The 14,032-nt window shown below is 37.2% G+C and overlaps 1 long non-coding RNA gene across 2 annotated transcripts in view; it reads right to left on the bottom strand.

Annotated features, from left to right (window-relative positions):
* Window positions 1-5,959: 5,959 nt before the first annotated feature.
* The window catches only part of LOC122334346, a 32,535-nt gene continuing 24,462 nt past the window's right edge, over window positions 5,960-14,032 (bottom strand). The window contains exons 3-8 of one of the 2 annotated variants that reach the window (XR_006248747.1): window positions 11,033-11,852; window positions 10,191-10,360; window positions 9,400-9,446; window positions 9,177-9,200; window positions 8,940-9,062; window positions 5,960-6,484 (exon numbers count right to left, since the gene is read on the bottom strand). This is a non-coding gene — a long non-coding RNA (uncharacterized LOC122334346). Of the gene's footprint in view, window positions 6,485-8,939; window positions 9,201-9,399; window positions 9,447-10,190; window positions 10,361-11,032; window positions 11,853-14,032 lie in introns of both variants that reach the window. The other variant, XR_006248746.1, reaches the window with a different exon arrangement.

The following is a 14,032-nucleotide window of genomic DNA, read 5'->3' as shown; positions in this document are numbered from 1 at the left end:
TTCTCATTCTTTTTTCATGCGCCTGGGTGTATTATTTATTCCTTTTAGAGGAGAGACAATATAAAAGTATAAAACAGAATCCCAAAACGTCTTGGGGTTTGCGCCAAGCCTCTCTCACCTAATAAGAACTCAAAGTTGAAGTCGGTTGACCGTGGCATTTCTCTCTTTCTTTCTGATCTGTTTCTAAGCGCTAAAGCTTCACCTCTCAGTCAGTCTTGATGGTGTCAGATAGATCGTTCTCAGGCTCAGATTCTTCTTCTCCGCTGAGCTCTGGTTGGGTTTGCTAAATGAAAACAGCTCACTTGATCTTAGAGTAATTTAATGCACTCTGCTTATTCTAGAACTCAAGACTTATTTTTAGTTCTATGTAGTTTTATGTTTTTAAACCTGTCCAAGGCTCCATTTATTTGCTAAAAATGTAGTAATGTCATTAATATTATTGCAATTTAAAATAATATGTTAAAATACATATTAAAGTGTAATTGATCGCTGTGTCAAAGTTGAATTTTCAGCATCATTACTCCAGTCTTCAGTGTTGCATGATCCTTCAGAAATAATTCTAACATGCTGATTATTATATATAATTCTCATCAGATGTAATTAACATCAGATCATTTTTGGTGCTCAATTATTAATAATGGCTCATTAACTGTTTTTTTTTTTTTTTTTATAATTTTTTATCAGCATTCTTTGATTAATAAAAAGCTTAAAATAACAGCATTTATTTTAAATATGATTTTTTTTTTTGCAGTATTACAAATGTCTTTGTTGAATAAAAAATAAATAAATTAATTAATTAAAAAAATTCAATTAAATTTTCAGCATTATATATATACATATATACATATATATATATATACATATATATATATATATATATATATATATATATATATATATATATATATATATATATATATATATATATATATATGTGTGTGTGTGTGTCTGTGTGTGTTTGTGTGCTTAAGTACGTTGTGCTACCTCAGTTGCAAAAAAACTGAAAAACTTATCTGTTTCTTGTTAATATTGATAACACGTAGTACATAAAGTTCTGCATTAGCTTTGATGCTCTTTTCTCATATACATATTTAAATCCTTAGCAACACCTTAGCAACGCCCCATCAACCCGCAGGCAAACACCACTCACATTTACTGCTGAAAATCTAGTTATTCTGTTTGAGCTGCAGAGTAAACAGTGCGTCTTTCTGCAGGGACTAACAATGTCAGCTACAAAAGAAAATAAAATCACGAGATGTCATGACGTGACACGAGTCGATCCTGACACCCACTTTAAACCGAGACTAACGCGAGATGAAATGTTTGTCCCTCGACTTCGTTTGAATTTATAATGGGAGCTGCACGCGGCGCTTTCCTCTTGAGCAAACGCTCCTTGCAAACATAACCGAATTAAACGGAGTGCATTTTCATTCAGATCTTCTCGAGCAGGCCGGATTTGTGAACTTTAAGCAATTCAAACACATCCGTTTGCTCAAATATTTACAGGCTGCCCGGATATTCGGAAAGGATCTCGATTCCAGGAAACAAATTACGGAGAGACGCTGCGAATTAGCATTTCACAAAGGCTTACGTCTCTAATGAAGCCGCTTGACACAAGAGGAGCTGAAGAAGTCGATTGTTTTCTGTCTCTTTCTGAACATAAACCCATTTTCACCTGTCTGGAAATGAACTGTAATCTCGCTTGGATTCCCACATGGCAGTAATCTCTCTCTTTCCCGGCCTGGACCTGGACCTGGGAATAGTGCTGTAATCTGTGCTGAATGAGGAAAGTTCTGTGTGTGAAATCTGTGGATGCCGGGAGCCCAACGGAGCCTTTATCAGCCACTACAGGGACCCGACGGGGCCCTCAGGCCATCAGACGTACCTTATCAACACTGAGAGAGAGAGAGAGAGAGAGTTAGTGAGTGAGTGAGAGAGAGAGAGACAGTGAGAGAGAGAGAGAGAGAGAGACATAGAGAGAGAGAGAGAGAGAGAGAGAGAGAGAGAGAGAGAGAGAGAGAGAGAGAGAGAGAGAGAGAGAGAGAGAGAGAGAGAGAGAGAGAGAGAGAGAGAGAGAGAGAGAGAGAGAGAGAGAGAGAGAGAGAGAGAGAGAGAGAGAGAGAGAGAGAGAGAGAGAGAGAGAGAGAGAGAGAGAGAGAGAGAGAGAGAGAGAGAGAGAGAGAGAGAGAGAGAGAGAGAGAGAGAGAGAGAGAGAGAGAGAGAGAGAGAGAGAGAGAGAGAGAGAGAGAGAGAGAGAGAGAGAGAGAGAGAGAGAGAGAGAGAGACAGAGAGAGAGAGAGAGAGAGAGAGAGAGAGAGAGAGAGAGAGAGAGAGAGAGAGAGAGAGAGAGAGAGAGAGAGAGAGAGAGAGAGACAGAGAGAGAGAGAGAGAGAGAGAGAGAGAGAGAGAGAGAGAGAGAGAGAGAGAGAGAGAGAGAGAGAGAGAGAGAGAGAGAGAGAGAGAGAGAGAGAGAGAGAGAGAGAGAGAGAGAGAGAGAGAGAGAGAGAGAGAGAGAGAGAGAGAGAGAGAGAGAGAGAGAGAGAGAGAGAGAGAGAGAGAGAGAGAGAGAGAGAGAGAGAGAGAGAGAGAGAGAGAGAGAGAGAGAGAGAGAGAGAGAGAGAGAGAGAGAGAGAGAGAGAGAGAGAGAGAGAGAGAGAGAGAGAGAGAGAGAGAGAGAGAGAGAGAGAGAGAGAGAGAGAGAGAGAGAGAGAGAGAGAGAGAGAGAGAGAGAGAGAGAGAGAGAGAGAGAGAGAGAGAGAGAGAGAGAGAGAGAGAGAGAGAGAGAGAGAGAGAGAGAGAGAGAGAGAGAGAGAGAGAGAGAGAGAGAGAGAGAGAGAGAGAGAGAGAGAGAGAGAGAGAGAGAGAGAGAGAGAGAGAGAGAGAGAGAGAGAGAGAGAGAGAGAGAGAGAGAGAGAGAGAGAGAGAGAGAGAGAGAGAGAGAGAGAGAGAGAGAGAGAGAGAGAGAGAGAGAGAGAGAGAGAGAGAGAGAGAGAGAGAGAGAGAGAGAGAGAGAGAGAGAGAGACAGAGAGAGAGAGAGAGAGAGAGAGAGAGAGAGAGAGAGAGAGAGAGAGAGAGAGAGAGAGAGAGAGAGAGAGAGAGAGAGAGAGAGAGAGAGAGAGAGAGAGAGAGAGAGAGAGAGAGAGAGAGAGAGAGAGAGAGAGAGAGAGAGAGAGAGAGAGAGAGAGAGAGAGAGAGAGAGAGAGAGAGAGAGAGAGAGAGAGAGAGAGAGAGAGAGAGAGAGAGAGAGAGAGAGAGAGAGAGAAGAGAGAGACCAAGAGAGAGAAGAGATGCTACAAAGAGAGAGAGAGACAGAGAGAGAGAAAGCAATGGAAAATGATGCAGTGAAGAATAAAAGAAAGGACGATACAAAAGAAATGAAAAAGAAAAAAAAGATGCAGTGAAGAATAAAAGAGAGGACTGATACAAAAAGAAAGAAAAAGAAAATGAAAATGCAGTGAGACAAAAACAAACAAAAAGAAAGAGGAAGAAATGGGAGGAAGAAATGGGGAAAAAGTAATGAAAGAGAATAAAATAAAGCATAAACGAGCAAACGAAAATATTTTTAAAAGATCAAACAACAACAAGAAATAATGATTGGAAAATAATAAAATAAACAATAAAAAAAGGACAATGGAATAAAAAAAGAGAAGTGATGTTCAGAATGTCATTGTACTTTATTCTCACACTGCTGCAGTAAAAATATGCAAATTCTATACGTTTTTTCTAGCTGGTGGACGTACTATTTTTGCCGTACTGACCAGAATAAACCTCTCATTATTATTAGTGTGTGCCCCATAATGCAAAGCACCACTTCAAACCGAGACGCATGAAGCGGAAGTGATTCTGCCTTCAGATCATGAGGGAATGATTACCAGCGGGAAACTTTCTGTGAGCCTCAATTTTCTGAGCTGGAGGCCTGTCACCACTGTCCATCACAGGAGTAATATACGTGTGTGTGTAAACACAGTACAATTTAGTCTGTACACACTGATGACGAAATATAAAACTTTTTCCAGGACATTTTGTAGTAACTGCACATTATTTAAAAAATAATCATCGCGTTTGTCAAAGAATGACTTAAGAATATGTCGTCCGTTTTAAGTGGGTCGCAGTATGTACACAGTATGCAATTAAATATGTCAAATTTATGACGAAAAACTGGTATTGCTGGAATTTTACCGTAAAAATATGGTAACTTTAGGTTTTACTGTTTTAACTTAAATTTACAGTATACCGTAAATACCGTAATTTCATTAACTTGTTACATACAACCTTTATAAACATAACGTATAGGAACAACTAAGAAGAAACATAGTACTTTAAAAGAAAACGCATTTAAGTCAAACTAAATTTGAAATGCAATGCAACAGCTTTCCTGTAAATTTTACAGAAATTTACCGTTTAACAGGTTTTTACTGTAGCATTTTCAGTTTTTTTTTCTGTTAAAATCAGGGTACTTTTTAAAGTAAACACTATTTTAAACACAACCACAGAAAGAATTAAAAAAAATAGTTTAAAGGCACAGATATTTGAAGGAAGCTCTACGGTAACCCATCTTAAGAAGGTAAAAGGATGCTACATGCTCGCAATTCCATTAATGTCTACACTTGTGTAGAATCCGTTTCTGGCCTTAGTTCTCTACTTTTGCAGCTTAAAAGAGAAGCCACGTGGGAGAGAAGGAATGAGAGGAACTGTTTTAATAAAGTATTCCATCTTTCCATCCACTTCTCGCAGCCTCCCTGACCCTCCGCTGTCAATCCCAGCTGTGTGCATTTCACAAGGTGAAACAGTTCAATTAAGCTTCACTCTTCCCTCTGAAAACGCTTCCTTTCTCCAATTTAAGTCCGCTGATCAGCCGCAGACTCCAGAGGAGCACGTCTGAAACTGTATTGATGTTTAACAGATGTTTCGAGAAATGTTTTCCTGGGCTGTCTCGCTCCTCTCGAGCGCAGCGGCTGCGTGGGAGCGTGTCCGCCGACTCTGTGTGAACACGCCGGAGTTTTGTGTGACAAATGTCAGCGAGAAACCTGCTGGAGCAATTAGTGTTTTATTTTTGAGCCGTTTGAGGCATTCTGTGTACAGCGGTCAAGGTGGCTACAGGCCTTTGCACAGATCCCAACTCATTCTCATGACTTCATACACAAAATGTCCCCACACATCGCTAAATAATACATATTTTATGTGTATTATTGATAGTTATGTTTGCCTGGCTCTCCAGAGGTCCCCTTCACACCCATTTCTACACCACTGATTTAAAACTTGCCAGTGCTTTATTTATTGTGACTATGCATTTACTTATTACCATTATGGTGGTCTTAGGTGTCATAACTACACATTTATATTTAAAGCATGCTTTATATTTTATACAATTGCAAATAATACCGCAGTTATTAATAATAACGTTTTTTCTCTCCACATTTTTAGGCTGATATTACTTGCATGTGGGTATAATTTGGGAGGAAATGCTGCAAAACTTCCATTAATGTGCCATTTGGGAAAAATGTTGGACAAGTAAATAAATAAATAAATAAATGCTAATTTTGCCATTATTTTTGATAAACTAAGTGAAAGTTCAGAATTACACAATGCATGTAATTTCATTATCTGACTTCTTTAATAATGTAATAAATGCATCTAAGCATATTTAATATCTATGCATTTGAACAGTGATTAAAATTGAATCGTTTTGGTATCACATTTTGGTAATGCTTAGAAAAGTGGTCTCAGACTTTCAGTGCATGTGAACCGTTTCCCATTACTAGGCATAGAAATGCAATAATATATCATACAGCATATACAAACATAGCAGTTCTGCTGAGCCTCTGAAGGTTGAACGCCTGGTACATCTATAGAACGGATGCTTCCCGATGAAGTAAGACGTAATTGTTCGCTTTTTTTAACACTGCAGCCCCTAAAAGATTCCCTCCCAAGCTACCGAAGGTCAGAAAGCAGCCCTCTGCTAATATACTAAAAAGCATGCAGAACGATTGCAATGTTAGGAAACAATTAATAAAAAAAGCATATCCATCATTTGCACTCTCCACCAATTATTCTTTATATTTCTGTAGACTTGGTTGAATAAAGCAAACTAATTTTAGAAATAAAAACGCCTAAGTTAGAGTGATGTTTTCACGCAACATGCTTTTTGTTCCATGCATGTTTATACGACGCATAACCAACTTACTGCATCGCTTACTTTCCATTAGCATTTGCTCTCGAATGCAGAGACTCGAGGGAAGCAGCAGCAGCTACTACAAAGTGATTTTACGCTGGAAAACACGTTTAGCATAAACTCCTGTCTGGTGGCCGTGTGTAGTGCTGCCAGCCATCACACAGCAGAGCTTCAAAGAGCAGCGGCGGGACACGCTGAGAGCCGCGTGTTTACCACAAGACCCTCCTGATTCCAGCGACTATCCGCCGAGACCGCGGCTAGACGCAGTTTACCCAGCCTGGCCCAGGTTAGAGAGGCCCGCCAAATCCAGTCTGGGACGAGAGAAATGTTCAGTGAAACGCATTTCTTACTAGAAACAAATACATTCACAGTTACAGCAGTGTTTGCGTTAGGAAAGAAACCGGGCCTAATCAGTATGTGTTTTTCTTTCATTGCATTACGTTGATTTTACTGTTATATCAACTTAAAGTATAAGCAATATATAATGTATAATTTAAGAACAGCAAACAATACAAAAAAGTTGCACAAGAGCGCATTTTTGGCTTTAAGTCGACTTTGATGAAAGGTTTTGACCCACTTACATTGTTGACTTAAAAAGATAAACATAAATAGTTTTTCTAGGCATCATTGGCGATTGCTTTATATTTACCTGGCTCTCCAGCGATCCCCTTCACACCCGTTTCTACCCCGTTATATCAATTTAAACAAACGCCACTAAACTTTAGCCAATTTATGTACAAAAATATACTCGAATAAACTTAGGATTCAAGATTCTTACATAAATACAGCTTTTAAACACACTCAATAAGAAATGTTTATTTATTTAATGAATACCATTTTAATCATTTTAATTAAAATGCTACAATTCTACTTGCCTAGCTGTTTTTAGCTAAACTCTCAAAATCATAACCTATTTTTAGAACATATTACTATGTTTTGTTTGTTTTTTTTTCACTGAAATTTATTTAATTGCATTCATTGCTATCAATTTACGTATAAAATATACTTAATTTAAGATATAACCGTTTTTTCCCCTGACATAAATAAGCAAAATGTATGCTAGAAAAAAATTTTTTTTATATGTAAAATATTTTTAATGTAAGATTGTACGCAAACATATCCCTCTTAGGGATGTTGTACTGTAAAGAAATACTTGTCATTTTTTGGTATAAGTATGCCTGGCTCTCCAACGATCCCCTTCACACCCAATTCTGTCCCATTGATCTGAAGCTGTTGAATAATCAATATTCAGCGGCGTGCCCTCTCTGAACAGCGGGAGATTTGTTCTGATCCGTCTACAAATACTGAGACTGCTCCGGCTGGCCTTGGGTTGAGCAGACAGAGCTAGCTGAGACGGTGTTTAGCATGGAAAGAGCTCATTCTGTCTTTATAAAGCCGTGGCTTCAGAGCTGGACCTTGCCGGATGCGCTGGTCCTCCACAGACACTTGGCCTTTCCTTTCCATTTTCAAGGTCGGCAAAAAGAATTTGGCTGCTCTTTATCCCACAAGCGATCCGGGCCCATTACGGGTCCCATCGCACAATCAGCGTCGGAATTGCTCACATTGTGAATGTCAAAGAAATCAGGCGATGCTGTGTTCGTGTCCGACTCAAAATGTCTTCTTCGTAGCGCATTTCACCAACTGTTATCACCCGAGAAATGAGGAAAGGAAATTCCAGGCCTAATACGTGCCGTAAAAGTATAGTCACGTGTGCATATTAAATGTCTAAAACGTACTGAATAAGAGACAAAGATTGAGCCAAAAAATAAATAAATGAATAAAATGCATATGTAGTCTAAAAATAGGCATCCATATGTTATGTTACTCTTAAAAAAACAATGTAAACATTTAGCAAATATAATAATTAAAAGACTATTCATGGAAAAGCAAGCAGATTTTATCCACAAATGTTTATAAATATATATATATATATATATATATATATATATATATATATATATATATATATATATATATATATATATATATATATATATATATATTATAACATATATATATATATATATATATATAATAAGAGATTATTAAAATAATGACACTCCTACAAAAGCACACAACTATGAGAATTCAAAAATTGTCATGCATTGGGACAAAATTAGTATTAAACATTACTAATTTTAACATTAAACAACATGTATTATATCATATTAAGTTTTACCAGTGACTGAAAGGCATCTTAAAAGTCTACTTAAAAGTGTAATGTTTTCCCTGTCAACATAAAATTAAATAAAATTATTCATGTGTTATATATTATTAAAAATAGTAAAAAAAAAAAAAAAAAAAAAATCTAAAAAAACCTAAAAAAACAAATATTTTATATATATATATATATATATATATATATATATATATATATATATATATATATATATATATATATATATATACACACATTTTTTTTTTAGAAATTCAAGTATTTAATTGATAATAAATAGAGCATTGTGGCAAAACAAATTAATTTTAAATAAATTTAAATAAATAAATTTATAAATAAAGTTTACTTAACTAAAACCTCTCTAGGTGTTATGACTTCCTATGAGCAACTGTGCTTTCTAATTAAGAGGCAACCCAAAAATTCATTTTCTTAAAGGCTGTTATCTAGTTCCAGGTAAAGTAAAGTACAGTTCGAAGGAAATCACAAAACTACTTTCTATTTATGCTGAAAACACCCTTCGCAACGGTTTATTTGAGTTGCACATCACACACAGAGCGTCTCTCCACATCGACTGGAGGAAGGACTCTTACCTGAAGAGACTAATGGGAATTGAAAACAAACAGCAAACACCTGCCGTGCCGAGTAATTTTTCAGCGGCGTTTAAAAGCCTTCGTCTGTCGAAGCGGATCCTGTCACCCGGGATGAAACCGGCTCTGCAAGAACACGAGAGAGAAGGCGACGAGTGCTCAGGAGACAAATGTTTCAGTTTGCCATGATCTGAGGTAAAACAAGCTTCATCTTTGTGTCGGCTGCAGCTTCTCCCGTACCGTCTCCCCGGGGATTAATTGGATCTGCCATCCAATAAAGGCAAAAAGAAAACCCAAGAAAATAAATTACAATCATTCCCAGCCTCCTGTCCTCATTTGTCTTATTTCAGGCTTAAAACCAGGCCTGTCCTTCTCTTACCTCAAGTCTGAACGCGTGTCACTGCACAATTAGTTATTAATTATAGCTCACAGATTATTTGAAAACAACGGGAATCCTGTTTACCTTAAAGCCCTGGTTTTCAGAAACCGGTTGCAGGTCTGTTTTGACGGCTGACGCGGAAAAAACGAATAATAATTAATAAAGAAAAGTCCTTTTGCATAGATTAATAGATACATTTATATGCTTATATTCAGCAAACATTTGGGAACATTTTGCATGCAAAAGACTTTATTAAAATGGAAAAAATATAACTGAAGAATTTTTTTTAACAATAAATAAAATACATATTAAATGCAATATATAAATGCATTAAAAATTTATATATATGTGTGTGTGTGTGTGTGTGTGTGTGTGTGTGTGTGTGTGTGTGTGTGTGTGTGTGTAATTTAATGGACATTTAACAGCAGTGATTTAATATACAGTTTTAAAAATATATTTAAATATTTTAATATATATATTCAATAAAAAATTATTATTATATATATATAAAATATATATATATATATATATATATATATATATATATATATATATATATATATATATATATATATATATATATTACTTTTATTTTATTTTTAAGAATAAAATAAAAATAAAACAATAAAAATTCCAACACGATCACTATATGCTAGTTTGGCTGATATTAAAATGTTAACTGAAAAAAATCGTACACAATTAAGCAATACAGAATTTCTAAACTGTAAAATGTATTATTTAAAACCACGAAACATGCTGAATGTGAAAATATATACATAAAATTGTTTTAGGACCACCACTTTCTTCTATGGGTGACATTTAAAGGAAATACTTGAGCATTTGCAATAAGCAAAGAAAACTGAGAAGACTTTTACTTGACTGTCAATAAGCAATAGGTCATCTTTCACCGCAACCTTCATATCAGTGAGTCGATGGCTATCCAGTGATAAGCAGCCGGTATTATCCTGCACTCGTGCCGGCTTTACACTGCCTTCTTGTCTTTCCGTCCTCAAAACTCCCCGATAAAAGCTGTTTATAGGGAATTCTGTAAGAAACAGAAGAAGTTCAGTATCTACAAACTTACAAAAAGAAGTCTTCATTTATATTTCAGTAAAAACAGAAATACTTGATGCAGTACAATACAAGTTTGCTCCCAATGGCTTTAGTATTGAAAAGAGAGTCACCAGTCAACTTAAAATCATTTATTAGGAGGTTTTAACATAGATCAATCTAAACATTTTGAATATGCTGCATAAATATATTGTGTATTTATACTTTGATTTTTTTTTTTAAATGCGTTACACGTAATACATGCAGTCATTTTTAAATTGATCTAAATGTATTGTATTGTAAAAACAATAAATGCAATGCGTGTAACCAAACGCGCATGCACTAACATATCCCACAATGCAATGCACTCAACCTCACCTATCATATCAATCGTAAATGGTGCAGAAGTGAAAGAGGTGTTTTTAAATCTACATGAAACGTAATTAAAAAAACGTGATCCCCAAAGTGATGAGGTTACAGAGAACATTAACTGAAATAAAATTAGATGCAACAATAGAACTTTCAGTTAGTTGCCAAGGCAACATTTAGCCTATCATTTTCAATTACTTGAAGTACTAAAATAAGCGCAGTGTGTATCTGAACAGTGTGCTGATCTCTTTTTACTAGTTTATAGTTTCATTTAGGATTAAACCACACTGTCACTTACCAAAGAGACCGACTGCATCCGATGCTTTTATTTTGTTAAAAACGCAAGTACGGCCGATTGCGTGGTTTAAAGGCTGACATGTGACCGTTTTGTGCTAATTTAAGTTTGGCCGTGCCTTAAGGAGTTTCACACGTCTCGAGCCGACGCTCATTAATGCACTCGCTTCAATACGGCATCATTTTTTGGGGGGGATGTGATAAATATTTGATAAGACTGAAGTCTGGAGAAAAAAAAATCTATACACAAAAATCGTAACAAAAAAAAAAGATGAAGTGGTAGTAAAAACGCTTCCAAGACGATTTAATGCGGCCTTCGTAAATCAAAAAAAAAGTTGAAATCTGTCAGCTAGAATAAGAATAAATCCGTGGGATATAAAAGTGTCTGTAGTTGAAGAAACACCCAATTTGCGAACAAGTGAAAATATGTCTCCATTAAGATATGGCAGGCACAAAGCCTTTTAAAGCTGCACTTCTTCAAAAGATCAGTTGTCTGCTTTTGCAAATTCTTAGCAGCGAATCCATCTTTGCTCCTGGATAACGGAGTGACATCAAACGGACGGCTGAATGAGACATCAAAGTTGCCTTCATCTTCCTCTGGTCCTCTATACTGCATCCAGAGCCAAAAGTCAGCGGATCGGGTTTTCACCTCACCATCTGCCACCTGCGCACCGATCCAGGAACACGGAGGACGCTCGGCCTTTGAAATTAGATTCGATTACGACTTCTTCGAGAGTTTCGCTCGGGCCTAGTCGCGAAACTCCAGATGCGCGTCAGACAATGCCACCGCGAATGAGAAGAACGGAGACGAGCCGCTTCTGAAACTGAATGCAAATAGAGAAATCTCAGTGACGGGCCGACTGTCGAGGTGTCAGACGAGGAGGCTGAAAGGCAAATTTACACATATATTAATCTGCCTGAAAAAACAAAGCCAAAAAAAAAAAAAAAAAAGAGCACAATGAGCTCGAAACACAATTCTCGTCTATATCACCCACAAATGTAAACAATATCAATATTTTTTCATCCGCATACACTTGCAAAAAAATAAAGTCTCATTTGAATCTAGATTTGCCGCAGTAAATAAAGCTCATTTTTTATGCAGCGTTATTTTTAATAAAAATAATAAATAAACGTTGCCAAACCCAATAAAAAAATACAATTAATTAAAATTAAATACAGGAATAAGGCTGATCTTACTTAGCGTTTTTTTCAAAATATCTAAAAAAAAAAATAATAATTTTAATTAAATGCATTTGCCAGATAAGCGAAATTAAACATATTTAATCTTGTTTGCAAGGGGGGAAGAATAACTGTGCTTAATTAAAATGCAACCAAGTAATTTAGCTTCCAGTAGGGTCAGTAAAATATACTCTTGCTTTGTTTTCATTTATTTCCCGTACCACACACTGGCATCATTTTACTCGTACAAGGCTGCATTTGTTTGATAACGATACATAAAGGAAAACAGCAATTTTGTGAAATGTTATTACCATTTAATATAATTGTTTTCTATGTAAATATCTCGTTAAATCTAATTTATTCGCGCGATCGAAGCTGAATTTTCAGCACACATTTAATTTTCAGCCTTCGGTGTCACCTGATCCTTCAGAAATCATTATAATATCCTGATTTGCTGATTATTTATGTCCAACTTTTAATAAAAGTGCTAATTAAAACATCTGACCGCACCGCAATATATAATTCTGATTACCGCATATTTGCAACAGCAATTAAAATGAAATAATGCACCGGATATTTCAACTGAAATGCACCTTCATAAAGCCATTATTTGACTTTTTTTGTTTGCGTGTGCGCAGCTGAATATCTCTCGAACAGCTTCTTATAAAAATATCTGTTTTGGCTATTAAAAACGCTTTGTAAATGAATCGATCCATTTAAGTTCCAAGGCTATGTCGCAGCGTGACGAAAGAAAGCGCGTCTGTCAGATACAGCGGAAGCGAACGCTAGCCCGGTCGTATCACTCGAGGTCCTGTCGTACCGTAGAGCTTCGTCTCAGTGTGTGAAGGTCACATTTCCTGCTCTAATCTTGGAGGAAGGACCCGCTTTGTGCTCCCTTCAACAAACCAATCCCGTTATAGGCCTCCACATCCTCCCAGCAATTTACCTCTGATTAAGCAATTCGTCTGCAAGAGCGTTTGTGAGACATGCTTCCCCCAGCGTAGCCGCTCTGTGTGCCCGGCTAAGTCCTGTTGCTTTGAATGCGTCTCCAGAGGGGAATTATCTAGGAGCAGAGAGCCTATGCAGGGAGAAAGGCCAGATTTCGCCGGCTTATCTCTCCTCCCCTCCCCGATCCTGATGGGGCAGAAAAGGAGGAAGCCTTCGAAAGCCCTCCAGAAAACGCCGGACGATTAAACCCGACTCCCAATCAATTTAGCACCTTTGCTGGACAGAGAGCGTGGAGAGCAGAACGGCTTTGCCGAGGAGAAACTGCTACACCTTTCCCAATCCGTTCGGGCAGGTGTTCTGGATTTCGGGGGGTTTGAGGTGCCGCTCCGTTCCAAAACCCAGCGAGCTGACTACACGGGCAGCTTTAAAGGGGCAGTTTGCTCAAAAACGAAAGCATTCGCGTCTCTACTTTCTTTCGTGGACTTTCTTTTTGTTTCGTGCATTCAATATATCTGTCGAGTCAAAGTGGAGAAGAAAAGAAGAAAACAATCTTGTCTCTTAAACGTAGCACTTTTTGTGTTTTTAAGCGCCTTACTGCATGCTTCGCCGCAGATTCAAAGAGAAATGTTCACCGAGCGGCTCTAAAACACAAGTTCAATGCACATTTTTATTACTGTTGATATAGGTATGTATTGCATTGGATCAGAATTGAAATATCCGTTGGACTGTTGCTAAAAGTTAATGCTCTGTCACGTTGGAAATACGCCTTACGCCAAATCCAACCCTGAAGCTACCTGACAGCGTTCACAAACGCAAAGCTGAGGTCAAAACACATTAGTTGATTTGACCCTTTAAACTTCATTTTGTTGAAGCGCAC

The sequence above is a fragment of the Puntigrus tetrazona genome, unplaced genomic scaffold, assembly GCF_018831695.1.
Source record: "Puntigrus tetrazona isolate hp1 unplaced genomic scaffold, ASM1883169v1 S000000513, whole genome shotgun sequence".
NCBI classification, from domain to species: Eukaryota; Metazoa; Chordata; class Actinopteri; order Cypriniformes; family Cyprinidae; genus Puntigrus; species Puntigrus tetrazona.
This window is presented reverse-complemented; position numbering and strand designations above follow the sequence as displayed.